At 37.3% G+C, this 15,194-nt stretch overlaps 1 long non-coding RNA gene across 1 annotated transcript in view; it reads right to left on the bottom strand.

Moving 5' to 3' along the window:
- The window catches only part of LOC110591730, a 290,114-nt gene extending 278,122 nt beyond the window's left edge, over window positions 1-11,992 (bottom strand). Inside the window, exon 1 of the long non-coding RNA XR_002481047.1 lies at window positions 11,927-11,992. This is a non-coding gene — a long non-coding RNA (uncharacterized LOC110591730). The remainder of the gene's footprint in view (window positions 1-11,926) is intronic.
- Window positions 11,993-15,194: the final 3,202 nt, after the last annotated feature.

The raw sequence follows: 15,194 nt of genomic DNA on the forward strand, positions 1-15,194 counted from the left end.
CTAAGTTTAGTTTCATCCAAAGGCAGTGAGGAGATGTCAGAGACTTTTAAGCAGAGGAGTGACAGTATTAGACAACCATATATCAGACAACTGTTGGTAGTTGGTGACTTGTAAAATCTCCCCAGTCTTTCACCCACAAGGAAACCCCCTCACTAACCTCAACAAAGACTTTCCTTTGGGAAAGGAAAGTCCCTTCTTTGGGGCTTGGCAAAGAACACAGAAAACAATTTCAACCTAGCCCATATCTGATTTCACCAGATCCCCTTCCCCAAGACAGTTGGAGAATGAGAAAATGGAGAAAAGGGAAGGAGGAAAAAAAAGAGAAATAACATTTATTAAGTATTAGGTACCAGGCAATGTACTAAGTGCTTCACATACATTATTATCAGATTTAACTTCAAAACAACCTTCTGAGGTAGATAAAATAATTCCCATTTTAAAGAAGCCAACCAAGTTGTCAAGTATCATAGAATAGTAGAATACTGAGGTGGAAAATGGGATTTAAACCAGACTCAATTAACTCCAAAGATACTCATGTATGTAAGGATAATGCAGTTTCCCTGCATACCATCTTAATTTATTCTTACAATAATCTTTGTACAGTGGACTATTATTAGTATCACTTTATAAATAAATAAATTAAAATTCTGAAAGTTGGTCATACATAAGTGGGTTGAGGAGGAAATGAGGTAAGGCAGGTGTCCTAGAAAGGTACATTAACTGCATAAAAAAGTGAGCTACGGAAATACAGATACCAAACTGACAAGGCCCTTCCTTAATCCCTCCACTACCCTTAGCATAGCACTACATTAATGAACAATGTTTTATTGGTTTCAATGTTTTGGGTTGTTTTTTTTTTTAAGATTTATTTATTTGAGAGAGAGAGAGAGAGCACATGCATAGGCACAAGCAAGGGGAGGGGCAAAGAGAGAGGGAGAGAATCTCAAGCCGACTCCCTACTGAGTCCAGAGCCTGACCTCAGAACCCTGATGTCATGACCTGAGATAAAATCAAGAGTCCCACGCTTAACAAGCTGAGCTACCCAGGCATCCTACTATTCTTGTTTTTAAATTAAAGTGAAGGAATAGCAATGCAGACAAAATATGTGTTGTAAAAATGGGTAGAGATTTCTTTCTCACTACCCCCAAAAATATGTAAACAAAAAGAAGACATGAGAAACAGCAATTCTTTAATCAGAAACAGAGACTAGTATAATGGCAGTCCTTCTTTATCAAACATTTACAGGTTTTATAACTACTTTGTCCTGAACACATTGTGATTTTTTTTATCATAAAAATGTTTAGAGTAGTTCAAATTGGATAAATACTAAGAAAATGTCTAGATTATAATACAAACACATCAAGCTTCTATTATGTAGTTTTCTGCTTGCTTTAGAATTGAGTTGAATGATATGAAAAATCACACAATTAGATTTTTATATTTGATACTGAACAAATAAGAGAATAGCTGCTTTTTTATAGATATATACCAGGCAGCAATGAAGTCAAGAGCAACTTTCTCCATTCAAGGGAAGAACTTGTGATTACGAGTCACTTGAATCTCACCAATGTCACTATCTCTAATATTGATAATAAAGTAAACCCTCAGTACTAGTAGAATGCACACCAACATTCCCAAATTAAGGCTGATACAGAGGTTAGAGAGAGACGGCAATATACCATGTCATCCTTGGAAGAAGTAGAAACCAAGCCACCCTTTCTTTCTAGACATACACAGCATCAGGTTTTTTTACTAACTTAAAAAATGTTCAACATTTAATAACCATTAAAATAGTTTTTTTCATTCTGAGTGAAATTAAAGATTTGGGGAAAAATTACATCATTTCAACTGGTGGAAAAGAATAAAATATATTTGACAAGATGAATATGCTCACTCTCTGCCTTGTCCTTTCTATGCACCCAACTCAAAATTAGTAAAGCAAGTAAAAAAAATATATATATAGTTATATTTATGTTTTAACCTTGGAAAATTGATAAGGAACATAATGAAGATGACAGTAACCTGGACCTAATGTGTAAATATCACTACAATAACAAAATTATGAAATACATTCAGATAATAGAGCAAAAACTGAGAAAAGAGATAGGAATTCTTTGCTTTATTCTGATAATCTAAAAAGAATGGTAAAGGGCGAATGGAAAAGCAGCTACTACTATGACAGTACAAAATTTCAACAGTATCTCCAAAACTCCAAAAAGAGTTTAATTTACTGCCTTACAGCTGAAAACCAGACAGAAGACAGCTATTTTAAATATTTAAGATCACAAATTTTCAAAAAAATGAAGCTAAAAATACCTTTAAAGCTATTAAAATAAGATATATGACAACTGTACTTTAACAATACATTTATACTATTCATATGACAATATGTGACACTAAAATCCCAGATCATGATTTTTTGGAAATACCTCTGAGAAAATCTATCAAGAAGAATTTCTGAGGCCCTAGTAATAAAATAATTATTCTCATAGAATGTTGGTTAAACAAAATAAGTAAGTTACCTCATGTACTTATTATAGACATTCGTACCAATAAAATCAAATGTGGCACCATGTCATTTAACAGTGGTTTTGATAATGCTAAAAAGTTATTTTCCTCCAATTCTGGGTTCCACAGGAAAATAGAAGGCTGGTTGAAATAGAAGGCTCTTTTAAGTTTCATCTGGTCAATTCCAGGACACAAATAAGGATTAGTCATAGAGACAGAGATCCTGGTCCCCATCTTCAGGCATATGAATGTCTAATGTCTAACCTTTCAAAACACAAGTTTTGGAAGACAAACTTGAGATTGAGCCTTCAAAATCTTTCACAAATGACTTTATCTATATCTTTATTTGTGACTATTTTAACTATTTAAAGCTTTCCTGAAGTATATTGATAGTATTTCATCTTTCTCTTACACAGCCCCAAATATGAAATGACCTACCATGTACATAAAAATATCTCAAAAATTAGAAAGAAGAAAGTGAATAACTCCTTAACTAAGTTAAATATCTCTGCTTCTTTTAGTATCTTTTTTGCAAGGTGCTCTAAGGGGGATCCTGTGGTAATGGAATACTTCTATACCTTAATTGTGGTGGTAAACTGCATGAATCTACACTTGAGATGAAATCACATAAAATTTTGCATACATGTTATACCAAAGTCTATTTCCTAGTTTTAATACTGTATTATAGTCGTGTAAGACATTACCAATGGGGGAAACTATAAAGAGAACACAGGACCTTTCTGTTCCATCTGTCCATGTTCCTATATATCTACAGTTTCAAAATAAAAAGTAAAAAAAGAGGGTGGGAGGCATATCAGAAATCGTAATATCTCAATGCCAGGAGTATAGGAGGAAAATGGAAGAGTAAAGAGGAACATTATTCCCACAAATCTAAGATATCAGTGTGGGCAAATACCAGGAAAGCAAGTAAACCAAAGCAGGTAGATAATGGCAAATAATCTGAATATTTGATAGTATACAATAAGCTTAATGGGACTAAACATGATGTGAACATGACAACCAAACTGCCTATCTGTATGTCAACCTATATCCTTTCCTGGGGTCTGAAAATATATTTGAGAGACCTAAATAGGCAAGAAATTATTTCAATGCCTGAATTTTATTTTAAAAATCATGTATTTTACACTGATGTCATATTCACATTCATTTATTTTTTCAAACATTTAATTTACCAGTTAAATTACTTAACTACTATGAAAATTAATAAAGGGAAACTTCATTTAAAATGGAGTCAGGGAGCCCTGAAGGGAGAGCTCTCATGCACAAACTTGCCATCAAAGCTTACTTCACATTCTTGGGTAGAAAGTTCACTTTACAACCCCAGCAAGAAGGAGGAAGATTTCCTCCTTGCCCAGCAACAGCCTAGCCAATAACAAACTGCCACAACTCAGCCAATGAGAAACCTAAACTCTCAGTCTCACCACCCTGAACTCTCACTTTCCTGCAAAAGATTTTTGTTGAAAGCAGCCCTTCCTAACTTCCTCCATTTTCTCTATAAAAAAACAGTTCCTCTACCTATGTCCTCCAGACTTATCTATGGTTTGCCATCACTTATGTGTCCCAAATTGTAATTCCTCTGCTATTTGCAAATAAATTCATTCTCTGGTAAAATAAGTGGCCATTTATTTTTAAGATTTTAAGATTAACACTTTTTCCCCCCCCGATTTTTTTTTTTTTAAAGATTTTTATTTATTTTTTTGACAGAGACAGACAGCGAGAGCAGGAACACAAGCAGGGGGAGTGGGAGAGGGAGAAGCAGGCTTCCCGCAGAGCAGGGAGCCCAATGTGGGACTCGATCCCAGGACCCCGGGATCATGACCTGAGCCGAAGGCAGACACTTAACGACTGAGCCACCCAGGCGCCCCCAAAAAAATTTTTTTAGTAAATCTGATATTCATAGAAGATGGCCATGTTTATCTGTGGCTTGAAACCCTCCAACACAACTCAGAGTACCACAACTGGAGAATCAGCATTTTACTTTCCAGGTACAAGGTGGTGATTTACAAATCATTTTAGCTGGCCAATTCTGAAATAGCCACTACACCCTGTTGACTAAATTATCTTCAGGAAAATTCTTAGAAGAGGAATAACTGCTAGTAATCTATCATTTCAGTTATGACTTCCTAAAAACAGGCTTATCCTAGGAACCATGTACCTCCTGTAAACAGAGCTTCCCCAGGGAAACATCATTCACACACTGGCTCATTTCAACAAGAAGCAGTAAAGCCTTGAAGCATTTTCACAAACATACATACATAAGAATAGCCTTCCTGCATAATTAGCTTAAAAATGCCTAGTTCTTATTTTTAAAGTTTTCTGGGAATGTAGCAAAGTTAAATTTAGGAAAAGGGTCCAAGACTGTGAGGCTCCTTTAGTCATTCCCAATCAGATTCACATCACTTGAGAAGGCTGGATAAAGGAAGATTTTATCACCTAAATGTAATTAAAAATCTCAAGCTGACTTCTACAACCAGCATTTCAAAAAAAGTATTACAGTGCACCAGAAGGTATTTATTTTGGTTCTGAAGAGTTCTGAAGCCAAGCAGGAAATATGTTTCAGGTTTGGTGAAAAAAAAAAAAAAAAAAAAAAAAAAAATTTTAGGTTTGGGGAAAAAAAAAAAAAAAAAAAAAAACCTGAATGGTCTCCTCTGGGAGCTAAGCTATAAGTGCTTCTTAAAACCAGGAGATGCCCAAAAAGTTGTCAAATCACTGAGTAATGTGTTAAATTGACAATTAAAACAAAACAAATTAAAACAAAAAAACACTACTACTTACAGAGTATGATTTGTTTAGAAGTGTTTCTACTTTGTGTGTTTTCTCCAGTTTCTAAGTGTAAAAAGATAAACAAATTCAAAGTACATTTAAGAATGCTTTGAGGTTATTTTATTACCAACGATAATTGGACTCAATGCACTAGAATAAGACAGCACAACTCATGCAGTTACAAATTTACCACTAAATAAGGCTGGACCAATATAATAAAGTCCTAAAACTGAAGAAGTCAATGAATAATTTTATATGCCAAGTCTGTAAAAAAGCAAAAAGCCATCTCTAATATAGAAAACATTCATAAGTGGTATTACATACAATGGAAAAAGTCAAAAGTATAGAATTTTCATTATCTGTTTTTAAAGGACTCATGCTCTTCTAAAGTTTTTCATGACTAAGCATCTAAAAATAAAATATCTGTAATATATCCTAAACAAACCATACTTTGGTAATTAATATTGAAAGCATAAATTCCCATTATGATTAAAACTTAACTTTTTAAACATTGAAACCACACTTACAAACAAGTAGGGAAAATCATGCTGAGCTCAAAATACTAGGTTTCTATGCAAGACAAATCACCTTTCTTATCTGAACCACTCAGATCAAAATGTCAAAACAATTAAATTACAATTTTGTCTGACATCAATATACTATGCAACAGTGCAAAACAGACAAGCCTGCTTTCAAGCATACCGTTTGCTTTTAAATGGCAAACAAATTGAGCAATGAATCAAATTTTGCAAAAGAACACGAGACAATATGCCAGATCACAGAGGTCAAGGAATTCATCAAGACTCACTTTCTATGTAACTGTATGTTTTTGGCTCGGGGAAAAATTATCTATTCCTTCATACAAATACAAAAATAGACAAACATAAGGACAGATATTTAACTGCCTATACACCAAATATGACTATAAATCACATATTTTAAAAAATCACATTGATTTCATAGCTATATATGACTGCTCATATTTATGTGTATACATATCTGTATACGTTATGTATGTGTAAGGAAAAAGGAGAGCTTAAATTTTTATCTTAACAAACCTCGTTCTTCCATGTTGCTAGCTTATCTATTTCTTTGAATATACCATGTAAAAAAATTATATAATCATATTTTTGAGCTGTAAGAAGCACTAAAATGATCCTGAGCTACCTCCTCATTTTTCAGTTAAAAAAAAAAAAAAAAAAGGAAGGTGAAAGAAGACACGGGCACAAAAACTATCTGGGAACAGAATTGGGACTAGAACTCTGGGCCCCTAACTTCTAATTTTCTGCACCAAGCAATCATGTCATTTACTAAAGGTATGAACTCCTAAAAACTGATAAATATTGTCAGAAGAAACAACAATAGGCTCCTAAAATATATTACATTTACTTAATTTTTAAACTAAAGTGTTCTTTCAAAAATAAGGCCTCACGAGAAAATGATGACATACTAGAATTTTCTATGCAGGTATATTTAGGATTTCATACCTCTTCAACTGTAATACACATTCAGGATTAGTCAGAATCTTACAGGCTTTACACATATAATCACAACACAGGACTTTACTGCAAAGCATTGATTTATGAATTTTCATACTCTCATTGGCTAAAATTATTTTCATATATATTTTTCCTATGTATCTAAAAAGAATGTAGCATTATAGTTACAGATATGGATGCTGTAACATGACTGCCTGGTCCACTACTTACTACTATATAACCATGGGCAAGTTACTTACCCATTTGTGGCTTAGTTTCATTTTTGAAATATTAAGACCTACCTGATAGGGTTTTGGTGAAAATTAAATGTGCTAGTACATACAAACCAAAACAACAGTGCTAGCTTTTAGCAAATGCTCAGAAAATATTAGCTATGATTGCTAATTTTTGGTACACTAATGACTAACTAACACATTGCAGCTAAAGGAATGTCAGAGGTCACAGAGAATAGGGTTTGGCAAACATTTTGTAAAAAATCAGAGAGTAAATATTTGAGCCTTCTCCAGCCACAGCATCTCTGTCTCAACTACTCAACGCTATAGTCTATGACAGATGAAGACACAGATAATAAACTGATAGATGTAGTTCTGCTCCAAAAAACCTTACTTAGAAAAACAGGTGGAAGTCTGGATTTGGCCTGAGGGCTATAGTTTGCAGTCCCCTGATATAGAATAACACCACACTCTACCAAAAAAATGAAGAATAGAGAGATCAAACGAGTAACAGAAATTTGCCCAGCAAGCAATTGGCAGGTACAGAACTAGAACCAACTACAATACAGTTCAGTTGTCCCTTTACCTATCCATATAAGAGAGCCTCGATGAAGTCTTCATATTCTGATCTACAAACTGAAACAATCTGCATTTTCTACTCTCCCACAACATACAAGATCAGCAGAAAAAGGAGAGATTTTACAGGGTGATGAAAACATTGGGATTCATTATACTATTCTACTGTTGAGTGTCTGATAATTTCCATAAATTTTTTTTAAAACCTCTCAAGGTACTTATCAATTTTCTCAGAATATTTGTGTATTCTTTTGGTGTTGTTTTTTTTTCTACTAGATATGGTAATTTGAAGGCAGGGATTATGTCATTTGCATCTTGGTATCACCATCTCCTGCCAAGACCTCAGACAGAACCTTGTTTTATAATTAGAATTAAATAAACAAATGGTCCCTAAGTAAGTGATGGAAAGTCATCTCAAACAAGTCCTATTTCCAACTCCAACAATTCTCTACATCTTGTCAAACTCCTCAATATCCACCAGCAATGTTGTCAAAATGCTATCTTTCCCCATACCCAATTTGTTGCCAATCCAGTCTCATTATATAATTTTCAAAATCCAACCTGAAATCTGTTTCTAGCTAAGATCTCTTTCCAGGTCTAATACCACCTATCCATAAGTAGATTCACCACCAACAACACTGCTCTCCATTAGATCAAACTTGGTACTTAAAAATTAAAGCATCTATTTGATATGATGATAATACCCTTAGAACTTTACTGTAGTTATCTAACAGCACTAGAGATAAAATTCAATGTTTTTATCTTCCTCATTATAGCCTTTCCCAGATTTCATGGTATGATCTTGCTTACCTTATTTCTTCCTTCACCCGTAGCTCACTTTTATTCTATAATTTCAACTTTCTGAATCTTCTCCCGAGCAGAACCCAAGGCTGAAATTCCCCTTCTTCTTTCCTCAACAAACACATATTTCTTTGCTTCAAGAAATTTTTGAAATCTCACAGTATATACTCACCAAATATACCACTAACCAAATGGGAAGAAAAGATATTTCTCACAAATTTCTAATGTACCACAACTGTCTGCCACTCATCACAATGAGAAAAGAGAAGTGATTCAAAGAGAACATCCACACACATCCCCACCTGCATCTGTGTCCAGTTTTCCTTCTCTCTTATTACTACCAATTAATAGCCCATCCTAGTGATAGATAACCTCTCCTGTTGCATCCTCTTTAACATGAGAACAATTCCTCTTTCTCCTGCATCATCAATTTCCCAGGTCTATGGGCTCTTTATCATTAGCAAAACAGCCTACCATTGTTTCACACATCTTGAAAACTCTATCATACACCCTCCATTTCTCTCCCTATCTTTCCAATAAAAATCTTCAAAGGATGTATACCATCACCCCCTTCAATTTTCTCTCCCACTTTTCAAACATTCCAAACAAGCTTTCACCACCCACCACTCCATGGAAACTGCTATCATCAAGGTCATCAATGATTTCCTTTGCTAAGTCAATTCTCAATCTTCATCTTTAGAACAGTTGGCGGGTCCCCTACTTCTTCAAACACTTCCTTCATTTGACTTCCAAGATCCTACACTCTCCAACTCTTCCTATTATCAAGCATGCAGCTCATTTTTAGAATCTTTTGATGGTTCTTTCTCATCTCATAATGTGGGAGTGTCCCAAGGATCAATCTTTGGTCCTCTTCAGTTTTTCTAACCCCACACATTTTTTTTTAAGAATTTGTCCAATCTCTTCACTTTTAAAATACATTATCTGCTGAAGAATCCCAAATGTATATCATTAGCCTGGCTTTCAGACTGCCTGTTTGACATCCCCACTTGGATACTTAAAATGCATCTAACCCTTAATGCGTTCAAATACAAATTCTTAAGTCTCACCATATCTTTCTCCTGCTATCTTCCCATCTCAGCAAATGGAAATCTGTATTTTCCATTGCTTAGGTAATTAAGCTTTCCTAAGTTTCTTTTGCTTTCATACTCCATACACAACCTGTCAGCAAATCCTGTAGATTATACCATCAAAATACATCCAGAATCTTAACTTTTCACCATCTCCACTGTTACCATCCTGATCTAACCTAACATCATCTGTCACATGGATTATTATAAAAGCCTATCTGGCACCCCCGCTTCTACCCTTGCCTTCTTCCTTCAATCTGTTCTCAACATAGCAGCCAGAGTAATGGTGTCAAATAGTTGCCAGTTCTGATGAAAACACTCCAAAGGCTTCCCATATCACTTCGAGTAAAATCTAGAGTCATTACAATAGCTTACTAAACCAGGATCTATTACTCTGGTAATACTAATACTCTGCCCCGTGCACCGCCCCTCGAAGTTGCCCCCGCCCCGCCGCCGCCCGAGCGCCCCTCCGCCCAATCTAGCCTCTATTTCATTTAAGACCACATCCTAGGTCCCTCCTTCCTCCACTCCACTCCACCCACACTGGCTTCTTTGCTGATATTTGAACACACCGGTATGTAGGGCCTCTGCATTTTCTGTTCTGTGCACCTAGAAAGCTCTTGCCCCAAATATCACATGGCTAACTCCTTCACTTGCTCTAAGTCTACTGAAAGGTCACCTTCTCTGGAGGCCTTCCCTTACAATCCTATTTTAAACCACTAAACACACACCACACATACACACCCTTTCTCCACAGCGCTTATTATAGTACCACCACATATTTTTCTATTTATTATATATACTGTCTCCCTCCACTAACATGTATATTCCAAGAAGGCAGTGCTTTATTCCAGTGCCAAAAACAATGCTTGGCACACATCAAGCATTTGATACATTTGGTAACTAAATGAATAAATATTGAGGTCTCTGCGAATCTGTTAATGCTTTTGTAAGTAATTAATAAACTGATCATTTCATCCTTGTTGGTCCTATAATAAAAGTCTATAATATTCTTTGTATGATACCAGGAATACATTAGATCACTCTTGGGAAGGAGTTACTTTCATATTTCCCAGAAGTCCTGAAATCAGCAATTACTGCCAATTATAGGGGAGAAAAAGCTCTGAGTAGTTTCAGGTGAAAGTACTGTTGAATGATACCCTCTTCCTATTAAGAATTCTTAGGAGGGTTTAAAGAAATGGGGAAAATCCTACTCAAACATCAAAGTCCAGTTTAAAACCCAACCCTTTCCTTAATCTTCTTCCCCCCATTCACCCAGAGCTTTCTACCACTACTGCAGTACTAATTATGGGCCCTTCTCCTGGATTGAGTCTCCGTAGGACAAGAACCGAATCTTGTTTCTCTTCACCTGTCACCCACTACCCATGATTGGCATTCAAACAACTGTTACTGGATTGAACTAAATGGAGTGAATGCCACTGGAACCTGTGACATAACTGCTTATGTTTGTCAAGATGTAGTCCATCAACAAACAGCACCATTATCTACGTTTCTAACAAACCCAAGTCTTCTGTTCTGCATAGCTAAATGAGATAGTAGGATATACACGAACAGGTCCAGGATCTATTACTCTGCTCTTGGATACACAGGCAACAGTAAGCACAGGGACGATAGAAAAGTAAATGATACTGTATGTGAACTTGTTATTCTAACAGTGAGGAAAAGAACACAGACACCAAAAGACATCCTACCCAATAAGGGAGGGAAAATGGGGGGGGGGGGGGGGGGGAAAGAGCTTAAAGAATGTGGAAAACGAAAGGGTCAGGGGGCTAGAGGTTGGCGCTACAGAAGAATGAGACCGCAGGGCAAATGTGTACTAAGGCCGACACTAAGGTAGAAGCCAGCGCAGGCGCTAATCACAGGCTGCTCTTTCAACACTTTCTCATAAACTTCCTTGAGAAAGCCATCCTGCGCGTCCTCTGTTGCGGCATTCCACAAGCGGGGCGTCACTCTGGGCGAGCCATCCCCAAAACACCGGTCCGCGGTGCCGGTTGTGTTTACCTGCGTCCCGCTAGGGTGCCGCGTCCGGCAGCCCAGCTGGCTTGCGTGCATGTGTGAACGTGTCAGAAAAGGGCACTCGGGAGCTCCTGGGCTCCGCTCTTAGGACAATCGGCTTCGGGAGGTGGGCGGGGGCCTCGAGGAAAAGACGCGGACTCCTTCGGCCTGCGAGCGCCGGAGCTGAGTAGGGGGCGGCCAGAGCCAGGTGCCCCGTGCACCGCCCCTCGAAGTTGCCCCCGCCCCGCCGCCGCCCGAGCGCCCCTCCGCCCAGCTCCCGACGCCGGGTTGGCGTCCCGGGACCCACGCAGGGGTGCGGCCAGCGCCACAGCAGCGCCAGTCTGGGCCGGAGGGAGGGCTGGACGGCTCGGCCGAGACCGCGCCGCCTCAGAGCGCCGAGCTGGTTTTGGCAAAACTTTGAAAACAGAAGGACTCCGATTACCTGAGCGGCGCGGGCGCGGGCGCGGGCTCGTCTGCGGTACGGCTGCCGGGCGCGGGCCGGGTTTTCAGCAGCCGTAAAGCGGGAGGAGAGCGCGCGAGCCGCGGCGCGAGCCCTCGCCCCCGAGCGGCGGCCCCGGCGCCTCCGCCGCGAGCGTCAGCCGCTTGGCAAGGAGCGGGCTGGGCTGAGTCATAATAAAAGACACGTTTGCCGAGCGAAGTGGGAAGAGGGGCCTCGAGGAACCGTGTTAAATGGCAAGAGGCTCAAAAATAGGAAAGGGATTTTTTTTTTAAGGGCGAAAACTGAAAAACTTGTCTTATGGTGGGACAGATACGAACTTTTTTTTGTAATTTGCACATAGTTTACAGGTATTCTTTGTGTCTAATAAAACTTCTTAAAGATTTTTTTTTCTGTAAGTGCGTTACCTCTGGAGCCAATAGCTGGGTATAACGCTTCACTTTCACCAACGGACCTTATGCAAGTTACTTGAATTCCGTGCCTTTGTTTCTCATCTGTCGAACAGGATAATAAAGGTGCCTCCCTCCGGAGAAAATGCTGGGAGGGTACTTGGCATAATGCCTGCACTAAACGTTAATAATTATGATTTTAAAATAAAGTGGGGAAAAGTGAAGAGGAGCTTAGATGAACAGCTTTACAAGGAAGAAGATAAAAATAAAGCAAGGACTTTTGCAAGGGGGGTAAATTAGACAAATGTTTCAGTGGAAGAAAATAAATTAGAGCCTCCAAAAAATAAACGAAGCCAAGAGATGTAGCTGAGGTAGAAAAAAGAAAAAGAAAAAAAAAAAAGAAGAGGAAAAACTAGGCACACTGACCAAAAATCTGAAGCTTCATGGGGGAAGGAAGGAGTATGTTTACTTGCTGCTTAGAAAATCATGACAAACTCCCTCTGCTGAGAGAGATTTAAAAAAAAAAAATTTTAAACAGATAAACAGCTGTCTAAAACTGAGCCCCAAATGAGGAGCCTTCGCTCCAATGAATGAGATTTGGCAGTTCTGCAAAATGAGGAAATTCTTCCTTGTGCTGGATCTTAGGGGGTTGAATCATCAAACCCATAGCAAAACTTAGTGGGCTGAATTCCTGAAAGGCATTCCAGATGGATGTATTCTGCTTAGTTTTAATAACTGTATGATGTTCCCTCTGTATTGTCAATTTTGGAAGAAAGGAATCTGAATAAAGATTTAAGAAGTGAACTTGAAAATAAAAGCCAAACTAGTTACCTAATATATGAGTACCCACACACAATGAGCATACAGTTAAAGATTACGAAGCAAGTAACCATTTCTCCCACTTTCATTCTCCCTCCCCTTTGTTTCTGTTTTCACTGTATTTCTTTTTACCTACTTTTATTATATCATTTTTATACAATGGAACTGCCTAGAGGAAAGGTGGTTTTAATTAATACCAAGGCATGGAAGGAATTTTTGCTAGGCCTTTCTAAGTAGGGTCAAACTTATTGAAAGAAAGGTTTTTCAGTTGAAGTTTTAATGAGAACAAGGGTAAATTGGCAGATGTGAAATCAGAAGTTGTTCTAGATGAACAAGAAAATAGACTAAAGAGAAAGAGAATGAAATAGAAATCAGAAACAGTTCTATTCCCTAATTACTGTAAGCACCAAAGACTAGAGGAAGCTTTTCTCCGACAGATAAAGAAAAATGGGTGCCCTGCTTTACCGCCCAGCCTTTCAAATAGAAACAAAAGAAAGAAAAGAGAGAGAAGTAAAAAAAACACAAAAAATAAAAACCCTCTATCAGATTTTTAAAATGATTTTGTAGGGGGTCTCCTACAGGGTAAAAGATTTGGAGGTGCCTCTTTCAGGGAGAAACACCAGCAAAATATTTGAGGGGATTAATTTTTGCTGAATTGGGGAAAACCCTAAGTAAGATAAGAATCCCACTCTGTTTGATTCAGTTTTGCTCAGCCTAAAGGCTGAGGCAAACAGATTATCATTAAACCTTTATTAATGTAAAATAAAGAGATAAAATCTTAAGTGGTGTGAAGCCCATAAACAAAAAGAAACAAAAAAAAAAAAACAAGACCAAGGCCCAGAAAATAGAGAAAGAGATTAGGAAGCTTTTTTAAGGGGAACCTTTGAACTTTTGGCTGAAATATGAATGCTTGTGACTTGCTTTAGACAAATAGGAGATACAAACTAAAGCTGGGAACCAAAAAGTTCTGGTCAGTTCAGATATTAAAAAAAAGCTTACCTTGCCTGAAATGTTTTGGTCTAAGAAAATAATTACATTCGTTTTAGGTAGAGACAAAAACTCACCACCTGATTTTGTATGCCCATTAATAATCTCAATCACCAGAATCTACTTGAATGCACTTTTTAGTAGGACTCTCGGCACTTTGTGAACTAAACCTTGGGCTCATGAGCTTTTGAGCATTTTCTGAATTTATCCAAAGGTGGATTTTGACTAAATAAGTGTTTGCTTTTAAAACTCTTAAAACCACCATTAATTAATGCCAATAATGTAAAGCACAGAGAGACCTGCTTTTTAAGGTGTTTTATAGATAGACTGTAACAGGTTATAATCGTGTCAATCGATGACATTACAAGTTCCTTTTACACAGTTAATTTAACCGTACTGTGCTAATATGATTTTTATTTAAGATTTCATATAAGATTATATTGGAAAGGATTGTTTGGATTGCAAAAGACAATATTGTTCTTTCTAACTTAAAACTTCAATGTAGTAAAGATTTCATGCCACATTCTAAACACTGTTACGACATTACCTGCTGCTAAATCACTGCATGACAGAAGCAATAGTTAAATAGCCTCAACAAATTTAGTTTTGAAAACTAATTTCAGGAATGCCACTAAAGACTGTATCAAAGCTGAAGTGAGATTCTCAAGCCAAAATCAAGCTTTAGCAAGAACATTGTGTTACAAGATTGCTAGCTAATCCAGCTCAGTAAGAGAGGACAATCTTAAAGATACAGATCCTTGTCCTCCTCCAACAACAACAACATGTAGGTACTTAAGAAATCTATTATACATATTTTAGAAGAGGTCTACTTGAAGTTATTCAAATCTAGAGCACTCTGATCTTTTTTAGACATTTGAGGTGGGTTGAAGAATGATTACTTATGGTTTTGGTTTTGGAAAATGTCACAACTACAGATTCTCAGGTAAGTAAAATTTTCATTGGAAAAATAACCAATTGTAGGAAATAAGCATTCTTTTTATTTTTTTAAAGATTTTATTTATTTATTTGAGAGAGAGACTGAGAGAGAGAGAGCATGA

The sequence above is a fragment of the Neomonachus schauinslandi genome, chromosome 1 (genome assembly GCF_002201575.2).
Source record: "Neomonachus schauinslandi chromosome 1, ASM220157v2, whole genome shotgun sequence".
Classification (NCBI taxonomy): domain Eukaryota; kingdom Metazoa; phylum Chordata; class Mammalia; order Carnivora; family Phocidae; genus Neomonachus; species Neomonachus schauinslandi.